This window comes from Branchiostoma floridae, chromosome 15 (assembly GCF_000003815.2).
Source record: "Branchiostoma floridae strain S238N-H82 chromosome 15, Bfl_VNyyK, whole genome shotgun sequence".
Lineage (NCBI taxonomy): Eukaryota > Metazoa > Chordata > Leptocardii > Amphioxiformes > Branchiostomatidae > Branchiostoma > Branchiostoma floridae.
In genome coordinates, this window is record NC_049993.1 from 2,641,285 (window position 1) to 2,649,267 (window position 7,983).

Here is a 7,983-nt window from a genome sequence, read left to right on the forward strand (position 1 = left end):
ATTTAACAGCATAATTTACTATGAAAAATGTCCTTGTCAATCCCATTTATAGATGGCAAGCTGCTGGCAATGTAGCCTGATTAAATCTCGCTTATAGCAGCCCGCCAAACATCCGCCGGCCCGCGGGGAGGGGCCAGTTACAGCCCTGGACAGCGGAGTTTGTGTTACACAGACTACTGGCAATGGAAGCTTTGAAAAGTTCAGAAGCTGTTGTAGTCAGAGCAAACATCCAGCAAACATCCCCGCAAACCAATGAGCAGTTGCTTAGAAGGGGAATTTCATCATATATTTGCCGCGACAAAATGCAACCAACGATACTGAATTTAAAACAGAACAAAGCTAAGCCTCCACCACTTAACCCTGCCTGTACCATAGATTAAGCAGGCCCAAAAAACCAAGCGAATATGACTAGCCCAAAACAACAAATTACCTGTATACAGTATGGAAATGGCATTACCAAAGAAACAAAAAAGAAACACAGGACAAATCATACACATACCTTTCTCTTATGCCCACATTCTATACAGTTCTCCTCCACATTAGAAAATTGCATCTTCTTCTGTTTAAGTTCAAGTTCAACCATGATTGCCAACAGGGTAAAGGAACTTGTACCGAAACTTAAAACTCAGTACTATACAGCTCTAGAAACACCACAAAGAGTAATAAGCAAACTCCAATTATACCTGACCAACAGATATATAATCTTGTACACTCCCGTCATCTGGCAAACTGTCAGTGCCACTAAGTAACCTGATACATTGAAGGTGGCCCAGGCCAGATGATGGTTCTACACCCAACCATAATCTATTTTTAAAACCAAGCAGATATTGGGAGGATGCCCCAACCACACAAAAACAGGATCAACCTATACAGTATCAAGTTCAAGCACTAGGAGGCCCAAAATCAAACCTGACCACCAGGACACCACAAACAACTCACGTACCAAATAGCAACACAATGGTACCTTGCGTTCCGGAGATACAGCGCACGCCCCGTGCCCGCACAAAAGGTAACCTAAAATGTCAAGTTCAAGCACCAAGGGCGCCAAAATCAAAATTGAGCATTATTCAGCCACCGCCGACACATGTGCCAAATATCATCGCGCCAGCACCAGCCGTTCAGAAGATATAACTCCGGAAACACCCCTCTCGGACACAAAATTCGACCTGCCGAGACAAGTTCAAACGCGACAAGGCCCAAAGTCAATCCTAGGCAACAGGCAACAACCCCCCACCCATGCACCAAAAATCGTCGCAATCGCGCGTATCGTTCCGGACACACAGCGCCAAAAGTGCCCCAAAAACACCAAAAATGCCACCTGCAATGTCAAGTTCAAACACCAGGAGGCCCAAAATCAAACCTGAGTGTTAGGCTACCACCCCCAACCCACGTACCAAAAATCGTCGTGCTCGCACCATCCGTTCACGAGATACAGCGCCCTACATCCCCGGCTACCGAAAAGTTCCCACCAGCATCAAAACCATACCTGCATACATGCAGGTAACAAGCATGATAAGGTAACACTACTCCTATAGCCTTATTGCAGCGTTTTTATCCACCGTATCTAGCCCTGCTGCTATTGCCGCATTGCCTGTGGACAGACAGAAGTGGATAAGACTCTTGACCAACCGCACAGCAGCCGACCGATGATGATGATGATGATGATCTAGACTGTAGAGCACGGTATTGGAATGCGGAGACACAATCCCTCTCCTCCCACCGCCTTTTACCTCCCCAACCGAAGTCAGGTACCCATGTTTACACCTAGATGGAGGAAAGCCGTGTAAAGATTGGTAGCATGACAGGATTTGAACCCAGGACCTCTTGGTTCTGGGCCAAACACCTTGCAATTCCGCCACACGCCCCCATAGGTGGGTTGAGTAGAAGCTAATGATGGCTTAAACTTTATCCGCCCTGTCAAGTTTGATTTTTGTGTTCTACTCAGAGACGTTTTTTACTATAGGATCTCATGTAAATTAACATCTTACCGAGAAGTCGACTTCGATTAAAGTATCCACTTTCTATTACAGCGTGATTTTACTTAAAACTTTCTTTAAGTCTTGTGCTTCGCCTGTCTTTAGCCCACATTGCTTAAGACAACCACTTAACTCTAAAAGCTACGATTACAAAACATGTATATTCATATCCTACGTAAGGAGTCAGCTTTCATCCTAATGTCCTGCTCAGAGATGCTTTTTGCATGGGTTTTATGTGACTTAGTATCTTATCGAGATTATACAGTATCCATATTCCATTTTCAGTGTACTCTAACTTAAAACTTTCTTTAAGACTGGCTAAAACCCTGCACCTCGCATGTCTTGAACCCACATTGCTTAAGACAACCTCTCAACACTAAAAGCTGCAATTACAATACATGTATATTCATACCACCATGGTGCCAGCTACACGGGCGCATTGCTAAACCGTTAGTTTTCGGTATGCGGAACTTTCATGTGTGCTATCTAACCGTGTGACTGGTGCGGTGGCGGCATCGCTGTGGTCTGGTTGAGTTTGTGTTAACCTTGACTTTATTATCCAAGATCAACGCATACAAAGCATGCAAAGATTCGGGTGTTTTTTTTATCGACAAATTTCGTTGAGCGCACTGTGACTCAGTGACGCCGGCCGCCAACATGCCACAGCGTCTGAGATACCCACTAATTGCGCACGTTAGTTGTAAACTTATGTGGAACCTCTCTGGCCAATTACGGCATGTGAGTTTCTATCGAACATGAATCTGGTATTTGGACTAGTCCATTTTCAGCCCACCTGGAGGGTGACTTAACCAAGACTTTGCTATTTGACGGAACAGGGAGCTTGCTGATGATTTTCAATGTTTTCATGCTGTCTCTTAGTGGGAACAATGAAATGTTGATTAATAAAAGTATCTGCCTTGTGAAGAGACATGTAAAGGATTGACATCGCAAGTGCAGCACAGATCAGTAACGTTACTTTGTCGATCACCCACAGCGACTGGAGTTCTCTCTCGTATCTTGGCCATAAACCTGTCTTTTTGAAGAACTCAAGCCTGTTATTGGAGAGTTATTAACATCATTATAAAGTGTATATAACTATGGACAACTTTCGTTTGGCAAAGTACGTTAAAAATAATCTAAACGGACCCCATGTAGCCGCAAATCGAGTCAGACAAACCAGTGACCGCAAGTGACCCCAAAGGAAAGGCGAGCCATCAGAATAGTCCAATGTTACATTCAATTTACATACAAATTTCCATTGGATTTGTAAAAGAACAGGAAGTTATAATATATTGCACACACAAATGTATTATGGGAAGTCCTATGAATGATACCCCTTATAAATAACGATCGAATGTTCATCGAATACGAATGTATAACGAAAAAAGGCACCCCCACCAAAGCGGCATAATGGTACCTTCCGAACGCGTTCTACCCCCCGGAGTGTGAAATGGCGCGAAAACGGAGACTGAGAGGCCGGGGCTGACCGCGGAACGTGTTTACTACCTTTAAATGCTATTTCCCCGGTCAAAATTGTATTCTTGAAGGAAAAAGTAGTTATTTTGTTGACATTATAGCTTGCAGATAAATATTATCCAAGGGTATTTGAACTTAGAATGATAATATTTTTGTAAGAGCGATATTTTGGCGGAAAATGTAGGAAAAATCTTTGTTTTTGATGTTTTTGCCCCAAAATTATCACGATTTCGTTACATAATCCAAAATACCCTTGGACAGATTATTTCCGTTGGGAATAAGCTCTTATCTCGTAAAAAATCAAGGCTATAGTCCGTGTCCCCGCTGGGGAATTGATACATGAATGAAACAACAATATTTTTTAACCAAAATCGTTATTTCTAACCCAAAATTACAGGGCAGCAACAGATATCACATGTGCATTTTATGTGTACCGCATAGAACTAACTCTGTATGAAGTTTCGTTACAATACGACAATGCGTTAAAACGTTACAAGAATACACGTGTTTTCAACTAACTAGAACCGTGTCACATGCCGTAATTGACCAGAGCTGTTTTCCAGGCTAAGGGCACGTGTTGTGTGATCGTCGTAGTGAACTTCGGCCATTTTGGGGGACAGTCATGTACGTGTCCTGTCTTGGTACACAAACGGCTGTTTTGGATCCATGTCAGTGGTTGGTTCTGTCACAGCCTGTTTGAAAATTCTAAGGCATCAAAGTCGTACGACGATCGCACGCCCCATGTGAGCGCGCCCTACCCCCCCCCCCCCACATTAGGCGAACAACGATCGGACGACAAGTCTGCGAGCTCTAAATTACGAGGAGACATGACCCTGACGGGAAGGCGGGAACTCTGCCATTTCTTCGTCGGCATCAGGATCATGTCTCCTCGTAAATTAGAGCTCGCAGACTCGTCGTCCGATTGAATCGCGCCGAATGTGAGGGGGGTATGACCAATCGAGCACGTTAGTTGTGTGACCGTTCGCGAAGTCCAAAGTGTAGGTTACGTAATTGTGACTGGGGCCAGCTGTGATCTCAATGCGGCGCACAACCCGCCCGTGGGCGGAAGAAAATGTACAAACGGGAGGACCCCGGCCCTCGTCAGGAGCTCCCTGTTCCGCATGTGGCTCGGCATGTAAGCACAGACTGACACTGTGTGTTTCTCCACTCGAACACCCGTATGCGGTATATACCCCCCGCACATTAGTCGAAAGTCAATCGGACGACGAGTCTGCGAGCTCTAAATTATGAGGAGGCATGACCCTGCTGCCGACGAAGAAATGGCATAGTTCTCCCCTTCCCGTCAGGATCATGCCTCCTCGTAATTTACAGGTCGCAGACTCGTCGTCCGATCAATTTTCGCCTAATGTGAGGGGGGGTTATAGGACACCAGCCGGCGATATCAGCTTTCGTGTCCTTGTAGGTGCCGTTTGTGGGAGTTTGGCGTGTTTTATCTCGGGGTATGTTACAAACCCCAAGGGAGCCCCCGCGAACGCGTGTACATCAGGTTGTCATAAAACCCCAGAGGAGCCCCACTGACACGCCCATTAATCTGGGCCAGACTTGGACACGATCCAGACCTTCTGTGACTGATGAGCACTTTTACCCTCACACGGGACCTGCAGAGCCGGGGTGAAATATGGCCTGTCGGGCGGAGAAGCGCTGGGCGTCCCGAGAGGTTGGCTGACAGGGAAGTGCGGGTTAAAGGCCGACTGAGTTTATTCATGTCTTTTTACCATTGTTACTGGTAATGCTACTCCACGTTCACCCATGTCTATTCTAATGGCTTTAGGTTTGGGGAATGTGAGGTGAACAAGCTGAAAGGTTATTTCACTGCGGTGAAGCCATATCTTCAGAGCCTTGCAGGAGGACAGGTATGTTTTCAAAGAAAATATGCCTTCCAAGTCATACATTTTCACTACTTTTTTAAAAATATAAGGTGGGCAGACTGCATCAATATTACTAACCATTATGGCACAACCCAAATACAGAATCTTTTATGCAAAATGCATTGAGTACATTGCATCTTTCACTCATTTTTATTTTAGATCCCAGACAACGAGAGGCATAGCCTCTTCTCCGGGCGAGAGGAGAATGGATGGTCCACCAGAAGTAAGTAAATGTTCTCATTATTATAGAGAATGCTGTATGCACTTTAACTTATCTGCAATGCTTGTAGTGTAATCAGACAGATACATATAGGAAAATTATAATACACACTAAGATACGTGTATTCTGTACGTGTTATCTGTACTCAGTTGGCTTGTGTGATGCATGCTCAATGTACATGTCTCTCTCTAACTTGTACATACAGCTCTAACTCATTGAAACCTTGTCCTTCACTTATAGAAAAACTGTGGGATGTGCATCACTCAGGGGCCTTCACAGAGGACCAAGCAAACCTCGTGGACAAGTGGGTGATTGAAGAGGTGGATATTCCTCTTCAGTACGAAATGGTAAGACGTTGTTGTAGCCGTCAGGAACAGACAACAGACCCTGATCCTGCATTTCAAGCCTAATACATAGACTCAGTATATACAGATATATGCTGTGCTTGCATATGCTTTTACTTCATTTTGCAGTTTTTGCTAGGCAAGTTACAAGTAACTGTTGAACACCACAAATTTGCTGAAAATTTATGAATTTTTTATCATCATCACTATCCTTGGGGTTTTTATTAACTATTTCACTTCTCCTTGAGTGCTAGTTGAGTACATCACCCATCGGTAATAGCCCACCAACTTCTGCTCATGTGCATGTAAGATTGACTAAGGTTGAACAAAGATTTTTATTCATTGCAAAACTATTAGGCCGTACTCTGTATGTTACAATGTATGTAATCTTTGAATCATACAACTAAATCCCTCTTCTAATCCAAATAAGATATGCAACATAGCTGCCTATTACATATTACAGTGCATGTGAGGATAATGTTGAAAGAGAGAAAACTTATTTTAACAACCTCCTTCTTTTGGCTACAGCGGTTGGAGTATGGCGTGATGGTAGTGCTTCCTGAAGCCTTGCTGCAATCTACCAGCTGCACAAAGGCACAGCCACCCTGCAGGAGGCTAGGGATTGTGTCCGGAAAGCAGGAGTTCGTGATTAGTTCGTGGGAGCATTTTCAGAGTAGACTAGAGTTGAACTTTGACCTGTTACTGGTCTGTAAGATAATACTATTTTCTGTCTTAGTGCTGTTTAATCATCTTGGTTGTTTACAAAATGTTACCCACATATGTAAGATGTTGACTTCATTTTTAGTTCTTGATGGCAATCAAAAACGAACTTTGACCTGTTACTGGTCTGTAAGATAATACTGTTTTCTGTCTAGTGCTGTTTAATCATCTTGGTTGTTTACAAAATGTTACCCACATATGTAAGATGTTGACTTCATTTTTAGTTCTTGATGGCAATCAAAAACGAACTTTGACCTGTTACTGGTCTGTAAGATAATACTGTTTTCTGTCTAGTGCTGTTTAATCATCTTGGCTGTTTACAAAATGTCACCCACATATGTAAGATGTTGACTTCATTTTTAGTTCTTGATGGCAATCAAAAACGTGCACATAAAAAGTGCAGTCAGGAGCTTATGTTCTTACACACGTGAGCTTATATTCTTACAGACATGAGATATTCTTACACACAGTATTTTTGTATGACATGTTTCACAAGTTAGATTTCATGGAGCAAAATGCTCATTCATCTGGAAAGAGTGCCCTTGTGTTCAGAGCATTTTCAGAGTAGAGTAGTGTTAACCTTTGACGCAGGAGGAGCTGCGGGTATGTTAAAAGTATGTTGTAAATTGTCTTGTTGACAAATGTTCAACTATCTGGTTGAACCTAAACATACTGTTTTGAAGGTTTATTAAAATTTTGAAATGATATTGGTCCAGTCATTTATCTAACACATCTTGTTTCTAAAATAAAATGAGATTATATATATCTGTAACAATCCTTTTAGTTAGTAACAAAATTTCTCAAAACCCTGTCGTGCTGCATATTCATAACTTTTATTTCTCTTTCTTGGATAGATCTATTTATTAGGCAAAGAAAAGATGACAAATCTTATAATAAAAGTTATCTTTATTGCAAGTTAATGCACAGAGGTAATTGTTCACTGCTGAATACAATAAGTATACAGTGTACACAGATAATGGGAAATTTATCAAACTTAATTCCATGCAGATTAAACACTATTTTGTCCTTTTGATTGCAACTATATGATTTTCATCAATCTAATTGTGCAAGGAAAAACACAGAAAGCACTTCAATAGTGCATCCCAAGATGTACTACAAAATGTACCATAAAACATGACTGTCAGTGAAAACGTTCAGCTGCACATTGATCAATTTCCCAAGCCATTCAGTTCCCAGGTTGTATTCTATCGCAAAACCGCTTCTTGGATAGAAGTAGATGTCCGTCTAACATTAAAAAGAATAGTAGATTGTTGTCTATCCTATAAAAAGCGCTTTTGGGATAAAATGTGCTTCTATCCTAAAAGCGCTTCTGGGATATCCAGAACACGTCGCAACCG

General features: G+C 42.5%; 1 long non-coding RNA gene across 1 annotated transcript; it reads left to right on the forward strand.

The window, feature by feature from the left end:
* The first annotated feature begins 5,427 nt into the window (after nt 1-5,427).
* LOC118432356 lies at nt 5,428-7,233 on the forward strand. Its single transcript, XR_004833066.1, has 3 exons — nt 5,428-5,564; nt 5,802-5,908; nt 6,434-7,233. It is a non-coding gene; the product is annotated as an uncharacterized LOC118432356 (long non-coding RNA).
* The last annotated feature ends 750 nt before the right edge of the window (nt 7,234-7,983 follow it).